Below are 18983 nucleotides of genomic sequence, written 5' to 3'. Positions count from 1 at the left end.
GTGTCATGGAGAGCATATGGAGAGCCTGAACTTCCATTTCTACCGTGAAGTAATGAGATGCCCTTAACCTTCCCAGTGGGGTGATGACAGAGGAGGTGGTACAGGAAAGTCTGGGCTCTCACCACCACTAAGGGGTAATGAGGCCACACCATCTGTAGTATTAGTAGATCCATGAGGGGAGCAGTAACAATGTATATCTACCACTCTCAGGGAGGTAGCAGTGGAGGCCCAGTGGGGAGAAGGAACTCCTCTCCCTTCCCACCAGTAATGAGAAACTCCCCCCAATTTGGATGGAGGCCCATGGAGGCCAAGTGGGGAAACTATATTTCTAACTCCATCTAGCCACAATGATACAGTAAATCTCCCTTTCCTTTGGTGGAGCACTGTCAGAAAAAGACAGTTAAAACAGTTTAAATAAGATACAGAGTCTCCAAACATAATATGCAAACTGACAAGATTTCAATTTAAAAAATCACTTATCATACAAAAAACCAGGAAGATCATAAACTAAATGTAAAAAGATAATTGAATAGATGCCAAAACAGAGATACAGAAAGGTTAGAATTACCTTAGAAAGGTTTTTAAATTAGTTATCACAGAAATGTTTCAATGAGCAATTATGAACATGCTTGAAACAAATGAAAAGTAGAAAATCTCAGTAAAGAAATAAAAGACATAAAGAAAAGCCAAAAAGAAATTTTCAAACTGAAAAATATAATAACAAAATTAAAAACAAAAAACCAAATTCAATGGATTGGGCTCAAGACCAGAATGAAGAGTCAAAGGAAAGAATTGGTGGACAGAACAATAGAAATTATCTAATCTGAACACCAAAAATAACACAGACTGAAAAAAAATATAATGGAATCTCAGGGACTGTAACAAAAGGTCTAAAATCACTGGAGCCCTGGAAGGACAGGAGAAAAAAGGTAAAGCTAAAAAAAAGTACTCAAAATAATAATGGCTAAAAACGTTTCAAATTTGAAGAAAAAAAAACCCAATAAGCTATAGATTCAAGAATCAGAAAAAATCCCAAACAAGATACAACCAAAGAATATACACCAAAACACATCATGGTTAAACTTTTAAAAAATAAAGACAAAGAAAATATCATGAAAGCATTAGGAGTGAAATTATACATTACCTATAGGGAAAAACAATTCAGATGATATCAGATATCTCATCAAAAACCATAAAGGTTAGAAGGAACTGGAACACATTTTTCAAATGATGAAATAAAAGAACTGTCAATTTAGAATTCTATACCCAGTGAAATACCCATTCCTTCAGGAATGAGTAGAAAGCAAGATATTCTTAGACAAAGAAAAACTTAATAATTCATCACCAGCAGACCTAACCTAAAAGAATGACTAAAGAAAGTTCTAAAAATAGAAAGGAAACAAGAAACCTCAGAACATCAGAAAGGAAAAATTAACACATAAGAGAATCTATAGGTAAATGTAATACACACATACCACATAGATATTGTATGTTTGGTTCCAGACCGCCATAAGAAGGCAAATATCACAATAAAGGGAGTCCCATATATTTTTTTGGTTTCCCAGTGCATATAAAATTATGTTTATACTATACTGTAGTCTATTAAGTGTGCAGTAGCATTATGTCTAAAAAAAAAGTACATACCTTAATTAAAAAATACTTTATTGCTAAAACATGCTAACCTTTATTTGAACCTTCAGGGAGTCATAGCCGTAACATCAAAGATTACTGATCCCAGATCACCATACTAGATATAATAATAATGAAAAAGTTTGAAATATTGTGAGAGTTACCAAAATGTGACACAAGGTGAGCAAATCCTGTTGGAAAAATGGCATCAATAGATTTGCTCAATACAGGGTTGCCACAAACCTTTAATTTGTAAAAACAAAACGAAACAAAACCCCCCAATATCTGTAAAGCACAATAAAAAGAGGTATGTCTGTAGTCTTTCTTTCTATTCTTGATTTTTCTATATTATGATTGATGTGATTCTAAATATATGTAGAGACAACTATAAATGAGGAAGTTTAAAAGGACATAAAGAAAGATAAAGTTTCTTCATTGCACTTGAATTGGTGTAGACTGTGAGATGTATTTATACATAATATAATACACAGAGCAACCACGAAAACAGCTATACAAGGATATATGCTCACAACCACTATACATAAAATGGAATTCTAAAAAAAATTCAAATAACCCACAAGAGGTAGAAAAAAGAAAAAACATTAAAAAAAGAAAATAAACAAAATGGAAGACTTAAGCCCTAACATATCAATAACCATATTAAATGTTATTGATCTAAACACACTAGTTAAAAAGCAAAGATTGGCAAAGAGGAATAAAATATACCACCCAACTATATTCTGTCTATAAAAAGCTCACTTCAGATATAAAGGCATAGGCATATTGAAACTAAAAATATGGAAAAAATATACCATACAAGTGTTTACCAAGAAAAACAGGAGTAATTATACTGAAATCAGATAGACTTCAGAGTTAAAAAACTACTACAGAAAAAAAGAGACATTATATAATAATAAAAAGATCAATCCATTGAGAAGATATAACAATCCTTAAATGTATGCAATGAACAACAAATCTGTAAAATATGTGGATCAAATAGAATTGAAAGGAGAAATACACAAATCCACAGTTAGAACTGGAGCCTTCAACATCCATTTCTCAACAATTGATAGAGCAGGTAGATAGAAAATCCGAAAGAATATGGAAAAACTCAACAACACCATTAACTAACAGGACATATTTGACATATGTGGAACATTCCATCCAACAAGAGCAGAATACACATTCTTTTCAAGGACCCACAGAACATTTACCAAGGTAGACCATACTCTGGGCAATAAAACAAACTGAAAAGGACTGAAATTATACAGAGATTGCGTTCTGACCCCAAAGGAGGCAAATTAAAAATCAGTAAAATAAAAACAACAAGAAAATATCCAAATAGTTGGAAACTAAACAAAATAATTTGAGACAATGCATGGATTAAAGAAGAAGTATCAAGGGAAATCAAAAGTTATATTGAACTGACTGAAAATGAGATTACAACACATCAAAATTGGTGGGGGGGGGCACAGCTGAAGCAGTACTGCAATGGAAATTTATAGCACTAAAACATATATTAGAAAAGAAGAAAAGTCTCAAGTCAATAATCTAAGCTTCCACCTCAAGGACCTAGAAATGCAAGACCAAAAGCAAGCAGTAGGGGAAAAATATGAAGATAAGTGTAGAAATCATGGAAATAGAAAACAGTAGAGAAAATCAATGACTCAAAGAGCTGTTTCTTTGAAAAGATCAATAAAATTGACAAACTTCTGTAAGACTGGCAAAGAGAAAAAGAGATGACACAAATTACCAGTATTAAGAAAGAATCAAGGAATATCATTTCGGACACTGCATACATCAAAAGAATAATGTGGGAATGTTATTAATAACAGTATACTCATAATTTGAAAACTTATGAAGTGTACCAATTCCTTGAAAAGGACAAAACACTTCAACTCATCAAATATAAAATAATTATATGAATAGCCCTAAGATTATTAAAGAAATTAAATTAATAATTATTGGACACTGGGATGTGGCAGGAGTGAGATTGACTAACTCTCAGCCTGGTTGTAAAACCTACAGCACAATCCAATGACCTATCTTTTCCTTTTCTGTGGCAAATCTGGAGGTCATGAGTTGAAAATGTCAACATCATAAGATGGACTATCCCTGGATTTTGAGCCATCATTTAGAGAGGAACTGCCTGACCCAAATCAGCCTGTGACATAAGGAAAAAATAAGGATTTATATTTATTTATTTGTATTTCAAGGCTGGGTCTCCCTGCTCTATCATCTCCTTCACTGCTTCCTTCTCAAGGGACAAACTCATTGGTTTTTCCATGAAAAACAACCTCACTGCCCCTCCTTTGCTCATTTCTCTCCCTCTGTCTGGTCTACTCTTTCTTGATAAAGAGAGAAGACTCAAACTGTCCCATGCCTTCCCATCAAAAACCTGCTTGTCTTCCTTATGCTTATCTATATTTTCACATTTTTCTAGTATTAATACAAATTACTATTTATTTTTAACACCTACATGACAAATATTTATAATGGAAATAGCCATAGTGGGAGACAAAATAAGAACAGGAGAAAAGGAAACGGTCTTTCAAATGTCAGTTTACATTCTTTCTCCTTGAGTTGGACTATTACTTTGCTGATACCAACAAACCACACTTCCTGATATTCAGATCCTTGTGAAGTTCCCCTCCACATTGTCACATGACTGGGCCTGCAACTGCTTTGACCAATAGAATATAACAGAAGTGATGCTGTTCAATTCTGGGTACGGCACTCATTTGGTTTGGTAGCTTCGACTCCCTCCTCTTGCAAAGCTCCTCTTGGAATCCGGCCTGTGTGTCATAAAGCAGCCCAAGTGGCCACACGGAGAACTGAGGAACAGTTCTGAGGAATCCAGGAACAGAGCTGATGGCCCTAGATGAGCTCCCAGCCACGCTTTCCTGGCACATCAGTCAACACTACCTGAACAGGAAAGCTGCCAAGTCAAGCTGTGAAATGGTAAGTGACAATCAAATGGTATTTTAAGCCACTAAGTTGATTTTTTACCCAGAAATAGATATGTGAAACACTCCTCTCTAAAGCCTCTGATGTTTACAACCGGCAATAATCTCTTTCTCCCGTGACAGGCCATTGCACATTGGTGTAACCACTGGTGCATTTATCACTTACTGCTGTACTGTAGTTACTGGTTTACATACCTTACCTTGGTTGCAAAACATGAGCTGCCTGAAGCAGGACCTGAGTCAAATTAGATACTCGAGGCACTGCAGGATAGGGGTAAGAGTGGAGGCTTTGACGTCAGATGAATACAGAACTTTGGGTTCTACCTTTTACCTTGGGCAACTTCTTTGAACTTCAGTTTCTTCATTGTAAAATAGGTAATTGCAAGAATGAAACATGTCAACATAGGTAAAGACTTTAGTTCAGTGACTGGCACATAATAAACAGTAAATATTAGTGTCTTCTTATCCTTTCCCCTATCATCCTGCTCAGAATCTGATATATTGTGAGGACTCACTAAGTGCTACCTGAGTAAGTAAATGATGGTTGTGAAAGTGGCTGTGGCCGATTCAGGACGCCTGCACATTCTTTGACTCTCTTTCTTTTAAGAGGGGGCTCTTTTATACGGCTTTGTCCTCTCCTCTTGAATCTGGGCTAGGCTGTGGCTACCCTGACTAACAGAGTGAGGTGTATGTGACATGTGCCAGTTCTGGGAGCCCTGACTCACCGTGGAAAAACTCCATCTACACTGTTGAAGGAGGGGAGGGACCCAGCTAGACTCACCCTTCCATCTGTCCCCTCCTAGATCCCAGGCATGTGAGTAAAGACATTTTGGACCCTTCAGACAATCTAGCCACCAGCTGAGGACCACCAAGTGAACTCACTCAACACCGTGTAAAGTAGAACTGCCAGCTAAGCTCTGACCAGATTCTTGACTCGCAACATCATGAGATGTAATAAAATGGTTGTTACCTGGGGAAAGTTTGTTACAGAACAATGGATCTCTTGGGCTTATGGCTTCCTTCTTCAGTACCCCCAAGGAACCCCTGGTGAGGAATCTCAGGGCAAGGAGCCCAGTAAATGTGTGTGTGCTTACATCTTCCCCCAGGGGGCGCCACCAAAGTTTGATGATGACCATCTCATCTTTCTGCAGCTCAGGGACGGCTGGTAAAAAAGTGAGTCCTCTAATGACAGCAGAGCCTGTGACCAGTCTATCCATGGGGTACTACAGAAAACCCCTTCCCCTGAAGTCCAGGACACTTTCTCTCCAAGCAAGCCTGCAGGGCACCTCCACCCACAGCCATCATGGCCTGTAGGACATGAAGCCATTGGTCCTCAGAGCCTGGCCATGTTTGCAGCCCCTTCCCTGCTCGCTCTGGCTTCACTGGAGATGGTCACCCGCAGATCATGCTGAGTGTGCTGTGGTCTTTGAAGAACCCTGTGCCCGGAGGTCAGCTGTGTTCTCACTCAGTCACTCTGCTGCCTGAAAGGTTGGACTTCGGGAGGGGTGACAGAGAGTATGTGGACACCCAATAACAGGGATTACCCAGGACACTTAGGAACTGATATGGAGGGAGACAAAAATCCATCACAGTTCCCGATGAGCTGCCTCTGATGGCCAGTCCTCTTGCTTTACTTAGACAGGCTTTCGGATCTTACTTTATAGGATTCTGTGGTCTAAAATATGCCATAAATCTCCAAGAGCCTTTCAGAGTCCTGCTCTGTGTTTCATTCACACGTCCTGACAGTTCTTGTTCAAGTGAGAAGCTTTGTGCAAAGACTGGCCGCAGCCTGGCTGGTCGCCCCTGAGCTCGGAAGAATAAATCTGTCAGTAGCCTGGCAGGACGGTACCCCTTCCCCGAGCTTTGAGATATGTGCACAGGGCAAGGGCCTGGGAGGATCAAAAGTCTGGGAATGTTTAATGGCACCAACGCCTTCCAAAAGCATGAGAAGAGAAGCATGTTCCAGGTTTTTCCCTTACATCTTTAAGATAAACACTGGTTGCAGTGAGGAAGGTAAAGCCAATCTACATTTTCTTGGCTCTCAGACAAAGTCTGGTATTAATACAATACAAGCAGGCCTAAGGCAAGCAGGCTTGAGACATCATTAGACTGGTCCATGGAGCTGGCATCAAGCTGAGGCCCAGGATGCAGGTGTGGGGACCGTGGGAGAGGCTGCCACAGATGGAGCTTCTACTATGCGTTGTCTTCCTAGGGGACTCACCTACCCACCAAGGGTACCCCCAAGATGAACCAAGGTAAGGTTCATCTTACCTTGCCTGCTTATACTTCAGAAATCCCTGAGGCAGAGCGAATGGGTACATGGGCACATGGTCAGAAGGCAAGCAGATGCCACCCGGTCCCCCTACACCTGAACGTGCTGAATTTGGGAGATGCACCCAGTGAAAGAGAGCTAGATGCAAACAGACAGGCTGGAGGTGTTGGGGAGCATGCCACACCAGTGTCTCTAGAACCCCAGAGCATCTGGAAGTCCTCCTGGACTGACAGAACATTTATCTCCTGGACGCCTCTCCTGATTGACCAGTGCAGGCCACATGGAAACACTGGTGAGTTTTAAATAAAACATATTCTGACTTTCTTTTCATGTTTCCTCCCAACCTCTGCTCTCAGCTAGAAATCATAAACACGGTGATGCAAAGAGTAATTCCTGCCAACATAGAAATGACTGATGCTCCTTCTTAGGTAATCTTCAATAATATAAAATGATACTCAGAGATTTGGTCTATTTTTATCAAATAAATCTATTTCGAAAGGTGGAAAGGCAGACACTGTGGCAGGCCGTACGATGAGATGTTGAAACCCCAAATTGCTTGAACAGGCAGCTCTCTGTTCTGAAGATTAACCGGCGCTGACCTCCCTCCCTCATACACACTCACACATACTCCCTATGTCTTTATTTCTTGGGAGCCAGAGTCCTCCGGTTAGATTGGATCATGCATTCTCCCATGAAGATATCTACTTCACAGCTGCTCCTGACCTGACTATTTTTTTTTTAGGGCCTGGTCTCTCCTCTCAGTTAATAGCACACTGTCCAAAGCACTCAGCCTGGATTCCAGTTCCTAGCTGTGTGACTTGGGGCACCCTGTGAGACCTCTCTGTTCCTTGGTTGCCCCATTTATATAATGAGTCTGATCATGGCACCTGCCTCCTAGGTTTGTTGTGAGGGTGAAATGAGATAATATTCATGAAGCATGTTGAATAGTGCCTGTAACTCACGGAAGCATACAACTAGAATCTGCTATTCCTGACCCAAGGTCCAACATGTGGGTTAGATTGTCTTGAAGACACGTTCTCGCCTGGAGTCACAGTTGCGGACTTAGAAAGACCCAGATGATCATCCAGTGATGCCTCCCTCTGCTGGAGCAGGGTTTCCCAAACTGCATTCCAGAACACCCCTGAACCCTGAATGTTCAGCCTCTATCATGTTGTACAAAGGTGGACACACATACCTTAAAAGATGTTATATTATCAAATCAATCTGTGAGACAGAACATTCTTAGCTCCTTCCTGAGAAAATCTGCAGTAAAGATACAGGCTTAACTTGTTTGAAGCTAGTATTTCTAAACTTTAATTTTCTATAGAAGATTTTCTGGGGAGCAGCTAGTCATACAGAACACGAGTTTTGCTGAAAGCAGAGATTGAGAAATATCATGTCAGGACCTTTCTTTTACATGACTTACACTTGAATACTTTCAGAGCCAGGGGACCCACCACTGAGTAAGGCTGATGGTGGTAGCCACCTTCATGTTGAGTAGCTGCCACTTGGTGATCTTAAATCCACAAAATAGATCCCCGTAGAAGATGCTCCTTCTCCCATCCACCTTCATGTAGCCATCAAGACCCCTCACACCCTAACCAAATAAAATAAAATTATAAATAAATTCTCGTCATCTGGTTCATTGATCTCTAGTGGTGGTGGGGGGGTATTGTTAGTTAGTTGGTAGTTTATCAGCTTGTCACTCAGAGCTCATTTGACATGAATTTCAGTCCCTTTTGCCATCCTGGTCACTCTTGCACTATGTTCCAATTTATCTATTTCTTCCTCAAGTGTGAGATTTGAATTATTGCTTTCTCTGTCCTAGATGCCGTCATTTTGTTAATCCAATTTTAAGGTCACAGATGCACTTATAACAGCAGTGCCACAGCTGTTATAATACATAACATACCAAATTGAGCTCTCTACAGCCGTATAAAACCCCAAGTCACGGGGGAAGCTTCTATGCCGGCTCTTCCCCCATCCTGCCCTTTCGTGGATGGGGACATTGTAAATCCATGGTCTTGAGTCAAATTCCACTTTCTTTTCTAATGCATAGTATAAATGACTGTTCAAAACAGAAAAATAAATACAAAGAAGAATTACATAAATATCTCCCATTTGTGTAAAAAATTAAAGATGTAAATATACACACATATATATGCATTTACATCTTTGTATTTGTATAGGCATAAAACTTTCTGGAAGAATATGCAAGAAACCATTAATAATTGTCTCACGCGAGTATGATTAGAAGATCTGGAATGAGATATTGTATACTCTTAATAACATTTAAATATTACCATGTACATATATTTCTTCTTTGGCAAGAAGAGAACGAGATAAAAACATGCCTATATTTTTGGTTGGAGTCAACTCATTAATCTCCCTCATAAACTTTGCTTCTTTCTCATACACAAACTTGATGAGCTTGCCTGCTCAACCTTCATCCAACATTTTTTTTTTAATGTTAGAATTAAAAAGGCAAAAGAGAGAGCCAGGGGCACACACCAGAGACCCTCCCTCAATGGCAACATCCTACATCCCTTACATAAGAATAACCATCTAGTTTGGTTTTTCCTAATAGCCCTTTCATCCAGACCACATTTCTGCATCTTTCTTTTAATAAAGACTTTTCCTTTCTTCAAAACTGAAAGTTGCAACAAGAATTCAGGATGGGAGAGGGAGGGTGAATGTCACATACAAGCTGATGGCCAAGGGAGGTGTCAAGCATGGCGGCAGAGAGGCGTGCTTCCTCCGTATGCTCGGTACTGACTGCACACCTAACCCCTCAGAGACTGTGACCCACTGAGCAGACTACTTCATTTTCCGATTCGCATTTCACTCAGGATCCTTTCAGTCCAGGATCCTTAAAGAATGACTCCAACCTGAGTACTTTGGTTTATCCAATGTCCTCCTTTACTCATCCAAATAGAGCAGATGGAAGCTATAGTCACAGGGGAGGTGCATGTAGGGAGTGGTCCCAGGGATGTTTTGCACAGAGCCTGCTGTGGACATGCTCAGATGTACCTTTGAGAAGTATAGCAGGTGGTTGAGCAAGCCCAGGGCAGAGCAGAACTTTCAACGCAGTACTTTCCTCCCTGGCCTGGTCTACATACTTTGGATCTCCCACACTACCCCAAGCTCTCTAATATATTCATCTTCCTATTCTCAGCAAGTGGCACTGAGCCCAGTGGCCACATGGCCATGAGCACTGAGGAAATCAGTGTGTGTTCTTTTCCATGGATCACTCTATTTTTTCCACCTTGGAAATGGTCCACAATTGACTCCCAATTCCAGCCCCTTTGGGCTCATCCATTCCACAGCTTTGATGTAATAAACTCCAGGGGACCTCTCCAGAGATAGGCTTGCTATGTATTCACTCCTAATTACCCTCAGCATCATAGGACATATAATTCAGGGTAACATGAAATCCTGCCCTGGAAACACTCATCACTTGGACAAAATTTATACCAAAATATTGCTCCAATGCAGTGTTATTTGAATGTAGAAGGCAACTTGCTAGAATTTAGCAAGAGGAAAGCTATATATAACTCGTTCAGACGGAGTTAACCTCTATATGGACTTCCTTTGGGATCCGCTGCATTTATCACACACCAGGACTATTAATGCCATGGAGGATTGCTATAATATAACACACACGTACTGTCAACATCTTGAAATAACACAAAATCAAGACGTTAACTTGGGCTGGTGTGGACCCCTCATTTTGAAATTTCCATCTCAGTACCCACTGAACTTGCAGTGCAAATCCACAGATTATTTCTAGACTTCGATTCACATTTGCAGCTACATGAAGCCGAATATCCATGAGAAAACTGAAAAGCTCCATTAAAACTCTTGCTTTTTAAATATCCAAATGTCTGACTGTGTCTAGCAAAAGCATCTGGAATATGTACTGCTTTGTTTCTCAAAGTGTAAGCCATGTTTGGAAGCCCATAGACCTATGTAGGACCTCTGGCCATTCAAACTCAGACCTGAAGCTTAAACTTGAAAATGACCAGTAAACAGCCCCAAGGCGTGTGGAGCTGCTTCTCTCTTTCCTAGGCCTCTTGGAGCGGTTGTTGTGAACCCAAAGACAACTGGATACAGCTATCTGGAGGGACGAAGCTTGGCAGCCTTGGGGATGTGGGGTGAGGCTCGCAGTGAGATCTCAGCAACATGTGTTGGACGAGTTTTGAATGTTACGTGGCAAAGCCTTGTTCTGAGATGATCTTTAATGCTAATCCTGTGTCCTACAAAGAGAAGGACATACAGGAAAACTCCAGGAAGGCATAGCTGGCCAGTGGGTCAGAGTCAAAGACCAATCTTATAAAGAGGAAACGCTGCTTTCAACTTCGGTTTCTGTGATGTGACCTCCCTACCCAGGAGTCCTCAGGGAATCCCTTTCCATCTTATCCATCTAACATCCGAGACCTACCATTGCTCAATGATAAGCCTCCACTCTGTGCCCATCCATCTCCTTACCACCATCCTCATTAAGCTCTCCTCTACTGGTTGTCTATGCCCCCTTGCCTGGAATTCTCTCTCCATTCTGAACCTTAGTTTACCCATGTGTAAAATGGGGAGACATTTTCCTAGGATTTTTAAAGGAGTCAATGTGACCATTCAGGTCACAGCCTTGCAGGCTCAGCCTTGCACATGGGAAGCCCTCGATAAATACTCCGTGGGCAACCTTTATGGGCTAGTACAGAACAATGTCTTGGAAGTCAGATTGAGTCTCTAACCGGATAACCTTGAGCAAGTTAGGAGCCTACCGCATAGGATGGTTAAATTGAGTGAGTTAGCCATGTAAAGCACCTTGAGGCACCTAGAAGATGCTTGATAAATGTGAGCCATTTGGATTATTGTCCTCTCCGAGGAAGACCTGCTCTCTCTCCTTTGTCACAGTCCCCTCATGAGCAATGTTAGACTCGAATAATGAGTGATTCTAGGATGACATCTTTTGGCTGTATCTTGTTTCCAGGGCGTGTGTTTTTCACTTTGGGAAAAATCCACCCCTTACCTTTCCAGTAGGAGCCCAAATATATTTGAAGGACTAATTGGTGCTGGACTATTGTTTGCTTGATGCTATGTACGCTTTCAGACCCCTGCATGCCTTCAGGGATGAAGCAGACTCCTGCTTTGAGTGATTAGCCTAGGTGATGAGGATTTCCCATGGGTGTTAGGGGAGATCAGGGGCCCTGAAGCAGCTGCTGAAGTGTAAAGGGAAAGGCTGCGCTCAGGGCAGGTTCTGGATTTGATGTTAGGCTCTTCACTCCCTGACGTGGTCCCCAGGGCTAACCTGCTTTCTACTGCGGTTTGTCTTCAACAGAGGGACTGTCCTCACTGCCCAGCACATGTGCCTGTAAACTGCGAACCCACTTGATCTTTCCCCAATTCATTTTTTTCTTTCCCTTTTGGCTATAAGTGATTTATTGCTTGAGATAGAAATCATTTCCTAATTTGCCAGGGAAAACAGTCTCCCTTATTTTCACTAATTGAGGTATAATTACATATTTACATGCCATCAAGTTCACCCTTGCATGTTCAGTGACCTACTGGGACTCGGGGAACTGGGGCCTGTGAGGAGTGGACAGACCCCCCACTCAGAGGAGGATGTGCCGTCCATGGGAGCAGAAGAGGTTGGTAAGTTTTGACTTGACAAATCCCTCCATCTCTGCCCCAACCGGGGGAAGGGGAGACACTCCCTGACCTGCCCATGCTTCCTGCTCCTTGCAAGGGCACCTCTTCTCACCTTGACCGAGGGAGGCCCATCGGGGTCCTGGACGTCTTCACTTTCAAGGAACTATCTCAGCTGGATCCAAGCTCCCTAGGTGGTTACTAGACATTCATCACTTTCTAATCACTGGTTTTCTCCTGCTTAACCCTGATGCTACTGTCTTTACCACTCTGGAAATTAGAGAAAGAAAGAAACTCTAGAAGCCTTAAAGCTCTTATTTCAGTGGGACCCCAGCAGGGCAGAGTTACCAGTGGGCAGCTATGAAAAACAAAGTCCTTGTGGGGTGGTCATGTGGCCTCGGGCTGGGCCCTGTCTCAGCCTGGTGATGCTCAGATGACTCCATCATCCCTGATGGCGGCTGAGACGGGAGGGCCCAGCCCCCTCCATCCCAATGGCCGTGCACCCCACCCCTTGCTCTATCTCCCTCTCTCTCTCCTCATCCCGGCTTCACATAAAGCTTCAAATCCACCCCTCGCCCCTGGGGCAGTATTTTTCTCTCACTACCCAGTCCAGACCTCACCATTTCTTCTCCATCTGTGACAAGAGCCTTCAACTGCGTTTCTGGACTTCCAGGCCCTGTTTCTCAGAGGTTCCTCCCTAATTAAGTCCAAACAGCTGAGGTGACCAAAAAGCCCCAGGCTCTGCTGGGTGGTGGTGTCTCTGCCCACCTTGATGTGCAGCCTCAGCACCCACTAAAGCAACCACCAGCAGCACGCCTCCTCCCTCACCCACACTGTCCCCACATCCCAGCCCTCGGAATCCTCTCATTCCCCAGGTCTGCCCACATGCCACCTCCTCCTTGAAGCCTTCCTTACCTCCTCAGCTGGTGTGTCTGCTCCCTTTTTGAGCCTCTCCAGCTCACTTGTGGCTCACAGATCCCTTCTAATCTGTGTGGTCTTGATTTTGGGCATCTATCTCCTCTGCCATACCACACTTTCTGAGGCTTGTACGTGTTGGCATCCCCATGGGTGGAGTGTGAAATGTCAGTTCTCCCGTGGGACTTGGAATACTGAGGAGGGACCACAGTAGAAGAAAACCACAGCTGGTGGCACTGCCCAGTGTCAGGCCTAGGATGACGCGCTTGGCCATGGCCGTGGCCTGGGGTGCTGTGTTGGGCGTTGCAGTGGACACATATATGCACAGAATCATCAACTGATTCAAGTAACCAAGCAGGCAACCAAGTCCCTGGAGGAGACCTGTGCCACCGTGGAGGAATGGCTGCCCAGGAAGCAGTGGGGCGAGATCAAGGGACCGTTGGTAGGCTGTGGTCAGCAGACCTGTCTGCCATCTGCCCACGCTGCCAGGCCTGCATCAGCTGGGCCCTGTGCATGGCTGCACGGGGGCTCTGTGTACCGGGAGGCCTAGGCCTGGGCTGCTCTCTCACCACTGTCTGTAATGCGGCTTTGCTGGAAAGTTGCAGCCTATTTATAATAAATCCTGGGGGTTGTTTGCAAGAAAAGAGAAAAAAGAAAAAACAGAAGAAAACCAGAAAGAATCACATTTGCATAGCATGCCACTTCTCATCAAGGAGCTTATCCCAGGATCCTGCCCAAGGCCTTGTTAATGAGAGAGCCCCCCCCAGCTCAACAAGGTCCTGGAGACCCTGAGCTTCCACTCAGCCCCAGACACCAGCAGCGGGGGGTAAGCATCTTGTCCAGGCCATGGTTTCCCTTTCACCGGGGCCAAAAATGTCACCATTCTTGGTTAAATGAGTCTTGTGACAGAGAACTCTGATGAAGGCATATCTTTCCCCCAGGCTTGTGTGGCCTCCATGCTGACCCTGTCTTTCTTTCTGCCAGGTGATATCCTTCTGTTCCTCCCTTGCTTAATCCAGATCAGATAGTTGAATCTCCAGGCCTATTTCTCTGGTCAGTGCTGACCTCACAGGAAGTTCATGTGGAGGGCACTGACCCTCCTAGAGGACAAGAAGCAAAGAGTGCCAAGGAAGGAAGTCAGAGGGCGGGCCTGATGGACAACCCTGGGGAAGTGGGCCAGAGCGTGCGTGGGGAGAGGGATGGAGCCCTACATACCTCAAGGAAAAAACGTTACGAAACAGAGCCTGAGGCATTCCATCCTCTGCCTCCCGTTCACTCCCTTCTTGCTTTTTCTGGAAAGAATATTTAGCTCTTGGTTTCCTATAGTTCTCCTCATCGCCTCCCTGACTTGTCAGGAGTCAGCGCACCCCTCCAGGCAGGCTTCTCTGAGTTCACCTGCTCTGTATCGGGGGTCTTCCTCCAGTGGAATGTCAAAGATGCTGTACTATGCTTGTCAGCTCCCAGTGTCCTTGCCCAGGAGACTGTGAGCTCGCTGATGCCATTCATCTCTGTATCCTCAACGCCCAGCCCTCTGCACGGCTCAAGTTAGCTTTTGCTGAAGGCTCACAATCACACATCCCGCATCTCTCTCTAGCTCCCTTTCACCCCCTCGAAGACATTGTCCTGGCCCACACCCATAACACCTCCTGCCCAGGCAGCTCCCACTGTCTTCCATCTCCCCCAGCTCTTCTCCTCCCTCTGCTGTCGCCAGTACCTGCTTACCTGTCACCAAAGGGGCATCTCAAAAAAAGCAGAAAGACCTGGACTCAAATCCCAGCTCTATCACTTGCTGGCTGGGTGACCTTGATTCAATATCTTATTGGGTTGGCCAAAAACTTCCTTTGGTTTTTAAGTAAAAATAAAAGACACAGTTTTCATTTTCACCAAGAACTTTATTGAACAACATATTCACTCTTTTGTCCACTATCTTCTGCCATTTTCCAGGCAACTTCATAAGTCCATCTTCCCAAAACTTTTTATCTTTTTGAGCAAAGAACTATTCCAGGTGCCTTTTACAGTCTTCCAGAGAATTGAGATTTTCTTCCATTAAGAGAATTTTGTAAAGACTGAAATAAATGGAAATCCGAAGGTGAAATTTCTGGCGAATACGGCAGATGAATCAGAACTTCCCAGCCAAGCTCTAACAGTTTTTGCCTGGTCATCAAAGAAACATGCGGTCTTGCGTTATCTTGATGGAAGATTATGCATTTTCTGTTGACTAATTCCAGATGCTTTTCATTGAGTGCTGCTTTCAGTTGGTCTGATTGGAAGCAGTACTTGTTGGAATTAATCATTTGGTTTTCTGGAAGGAGCTCATAATAGAGGACTCCCTTCCAATCCCACCATATATACAACATCACCTTCTTTAGATGAAGACCGGCCTTTGGTGTGGTTGGTGGTGGTTCATTTCACTTGCCCCACGATTTCTTCCGTTCCACATTATTGTACAGTATCCACTTTTCATCACCTGTCACAATTTGTTTTAAAAATGGAATGTTTTCGTTATGTTTAAGTAGAGAATTGCATGCGGAAATATGGTCAAAGTTTTTTTTTGCTTAACTTATGTGGAACCCAAACATCAAAGCAATTAACATAACCAAGCTGGTGCAAATGATTTTCAACGCTTGATTTGTATATTTTGAGTATGTCGGCTATCTCCCACGTGGTATAACGTTAATTGTTCTCAATTAAGGTCTCGATTTGATTGATCGCTATCAACTTCAACTGGTCTACCCGACCATGGAGCATCGTCCAGCGAGAAATCTCCAGCACAAAACTTCACAAACCACTTTTGACATGTTCTATCAGTCACAGCACCATCTCCATACACTGCAAAAATCTTTCAGTTGCGTTTTTATCTTTCTTGAAATAATAAAGCATAATATGATGAAAATGTTGCTGTTTTTCTTCCATCTTCAATATTAAAATGGTTACACAAAAATTCACCAATTTTGATAAGTTTTTTTTCTAAGTGCACGCTGATATGACAGCTGTCACAATACAATCTAACAAAATTGTTTCGAATGAAGTTAAAGACAACTAAGCACTACTAGAGCCATCTTACGGAAAAAAACCGAACTAACTTTTTGCCATGGTCCTATTATTTCTAAGACTCAGGTTCTCCTTGTCCACAATGGATGCTTATGCATCTTTGATTGCAAAAGCTGGATCATGTGTTAGAAGACATCAGGCATTGAGCCTTTTTCTCCATAACATGGAAAATTAAATAAGACAATAAGGCCCTCTCTCCTGTCTCATAGGAAGTAGCACAGAGCAGCCAGAGCTGCATGCACCTGGTTTCTTCTCTGCTGGATGGCAGGGGTTTCAAGGACAGATACTCTACAGCTTTTCCCATCACAGATGCCCAGTACAGTCCATGCCTCACAGGAGTCACAGGTTGGTGTTTGTAGATCAGGTAGAAGGACCCACCCCAGGGCATTTCCTTCAAGTCTCAGGTATAGCCGTGTATCATGCCTCTGTTTTATGTGGCGTTCCCCATCTAATTACTAACATCATGTGCCCTCCTGGCACCCCCAGCCCTTCAACCCTGACTTCTGGCCCAGAAACAAGTGCCGCAGGGGATCAGAGATCAGAGTGAGGTTCCCAATACCCAGCCCTCTGTTAGCATATGGTGGGAGCTTAAATGCCATGAGGGCTGGTGGAAGTGCTTTCATATGCATCCCTAGTGTAAGGGAAGTTCCTTAAGAGGTTAACTGTTAGGGGTGAACTTTGACCATGTGGGGTGGGGATAAGAGTAGAAGGGGAGGTATAAGAAGCAGAAGAGAACCGGGTGAGGACGGCCCAGCAAAGAACATCTCCAGGGGAAGGTAAAAGGACAAGTCAGGAGATACTGGAGGGTTAGGGAGGACCTCCCATCAGGAGTCCAGAGCTGGCGGGAGAAGGACATGGGAGCAAGTGAGCCAGGTAGAAAATAAGCCTGTGCCCAAGAAACCACATTTACCAGCAGATTTGGGCATCAGCAGAAGTGATTTGGGAAGATGTGCTCACAGGCCTGGGACATCCTGAGCCCAAGGTCCTGTGTCTGTCCCTGGTCAGTCTGGCTGGAGGCTACCTCTCCACAGAACGGACCTCAGGGTCCAGCCGCCTCCCTGACTCCGTACTCCTTCTCAGGGCATGACCCGTCACCAAAAGACTCCCACTCATGTCCCTCAGATCACCACCGGAGTGTGTCCACTGCGTGCCTGTGTGAGTTGTCCTAACCACCCTATGTGGAAAATGTGCTAAAAATCAGACCAAGGTTCAGCCCCCAAGCAAGACTTCTTATTGTGCTGGGGTTCATCCTCAGCCTCTCTCCCTGGGTCCCAGGGAGAGACTCCTCACTTGCATCCCTGACTCTAAGCTAGCTGCTACATGGCAGACATTGTCCTGAGTCCTCTACAAGGCCTTTGAGATGGATCCCATCAGTGTCCCCATCTCACAGATAAGGAGAGAAGCATAGAGAAGTTCAATGAGTCCCCTGAGGTCACAGTAGGTATGTGAGAGTCCCAGGCTCCATCTGAGGCTGGGTGATTACAGAACCCCACACTTAACACTCTACTATACTGCCTACCCCAAGCCCGGGAACCTCCCCTGGTCCTGGTCCCAGTTCTACTATTTCCAGAACAACACTACCTCAACCACACAGGTAAAGTTGGTCCCCAAAGGGACGAAGATTTGGTCAGGTCTGACCCCCCCACTCCTGCCTCTATGACAGGATATGGTGGGGCCACCCAAGAATCAGGGTTTGGACTCCAGAATCCCAAATAGTGCAGGTGGGTAACCATACTCTCTTCCCAAGTATTTTAGAGAGAAGGGGGACTCGGGAGCATCATTCTGCTTTATTGCAAATCTAGACCTGACCTCCCTCAACTTTACAGGGTGCCTCCTGGGACCCTGGGATGCTCCATGATCAAAGGGCAGTCTGTGGGGTTGAGGGTGCAGCTCTGGGCAGTGGTATCCATGTGGAGCCCATGCAAAGGCATATGAGAGGAAATAAAAGTAAGAAGTCAGCAGATTTAAATAAAAGTAAGATCAGAGTCAATAGAAGTAAGAAGCATGACCTACAATTTTCTCTCTTTCCTGGAATAATGCATCTGAAATGTATTTCATATTGTCCTTTTCTTTAAAAACCTCCTGACTGCCTCATCTTCTTAATTATCCCACTCTGGATTCTCCCCCTATAATTTCCACCTTTCTTTGGTCTTTTTTTTAAATAAAAACTTTTACTGAGACAGCTATAGATTCATACGCAGTTATAAGACATAATACAGAGAGATCCCATATACTGTTGATCCCATTTCCCCCAATGGTAACATTTTGCAAAACTACAGTACAATATCACAAGTATGATATTGACTTTGACACATTCCCCGAATCTTATTCAGATTTCACTAATTTTCCCTTGTACTCATTTGTGTCTGTATTTAGTTTCACACAAATCTTAAAATATTCTAAGTGAAGAGATCCAGATACAAAGGGCCACATATTGTGCACTGCAATTCACAAAGCCTGCAGTGTTGTAAATGACACCTATTCTCAAAAAATATCTTGGGTTCTAA

The sequence above is a fragment of the Balaenoptera musculus genome, chromosome 16 (genome assembly GCF_009873245.2).
Source record: "Balaenoptera musculus isolate JJ_BM4_2016_0621 chromosome 16, mBalMus1.pri.v3, whole genome shotgun sequence".
NCBI classification, from domain to species: domain Eukaryota; kingdom Metazoa; phylum Chordata; class Mammalia; order Artiodactyla; family Balaenopteridae; genus Balaenoptera; species Balaenoptera musculus.
This window is presented reverse-complemented; position numbering follows the sequence as displayed.